The sequence below is a fragment of the Phytophthora infestans genome, genomic scaffold, assembly GCF_000142945.1.
Source record: "Phytophthora infestans T30-4 supercont1.113 genomic scaffold, whole genome shotgun sequence".
Taxonomy (NCBI): Eukaryota; Oomycota; class Peronosporomycetes; order Peronosporales; family Peronosporaceae; genus Phytophthora; species Phytophthora infestans.
This window is the reverse complement of record NW_003303646.1, coordinates 59,899-61,098: the sequence shown is the minus strand read 5'-3', so window position 1 is coordinate 61,098 and position 1,200 is coordinate 59,899.

Here is a 1,200-nt window from a genome sequence, read left to right as displayed (position 1 = left end):
CCCTTATGGCCAGGAATTAACGAGCAAGGGCATGATCGCCGAGAAGAATGACCTTCTTGGCGAAGCTCATTGCTTACGGAATTTACTCGTTCCGTGGAGCCCTCGATTCCCGTGCAGCGGCGAGCGATTTTGCATGCTGCTTCCGCGGAGGAAACTGTTGGATATCTTGAAAAGGCAACTACGCCGCTCTTGATTATCCAAAGATCATCGGCGATCTCCAAGCTGACAATCAAGCTGCTCAGGAGGAGAACCGCGCACTGACTCTACGACTGGACTCGCTTGCTCTCAGCAATGTCGACTTGTCAACTCAGCTCTCGTCGGCTCAACAGCAGGTGTCTCGATTGGAGGCTGCTGCCACGCAATCGGCTAATCTCCTCGCGTCGCTGCGAAAGGCTGTAGCTCTGAGTGAGGCAAAACTTGCTCAAGGCATCGCAGCTGAGCAGAGCAAGGTTGACGCTGCGTTGGGTCAGGCCCAGCTCCACCATCAGCAAGTCTTGGATCGGGACGCCGAGATCGACGTCCTTCTCCGATCCATTTCTGAGAGGGATGCGGCGTTCATCACTCTTCAGGGTATTGCTTCCAAGCACTTCGAACAGCTGCAGGAGTCGGTGCGGTTGTACAGTTCCACCGGTACTCAACCCTTGCGGCACGCTCAGTCGGTGATCGCTGAGCAGCGGGCTGTGATCTTGCGACAGAAGCGGCTCATCCGTCGGAATGGTATTATTCCGATGCACGATCCTCACATGGCTGCTGCTGCTGGCGGTGGCTTGCAAGTTCCTGGGCTTGATCCGTCCGACCTTCTCCTCAACGCCCGGCTGTGTCGTGTCTTGGAGTCTCGCTTTCCTGAGGTTCTCAACATCCCCACTGGTGAAACTCGGCGGTTGGAGTTGATTGTCCATCCTCGCCGAGATGCTCCAGTGGCGAGTTCCATTATTGGTCCTAGTGTGGTTCCCTCAGCTAGTCAAGCGTCTTCGGCGACTTCATTGGCAGACTCGGCTGCGGCTCCAGTCAGCTCAGCGGCGGTAACAACCCAGGCTGAGCCGACTCTTGCTCAGCTTCACCGTACCCCTTTGGCAAACTTGACCTCGACTCAGCGGCTTCGGCGCTATGCCAACCCCAAGTCTCCCACTGCTGCAGGTCCTCGTCATCGTGCACCGGCGCCGCATCCGCCTCAACCGTACGCTTGTCCACTCCCCGGAG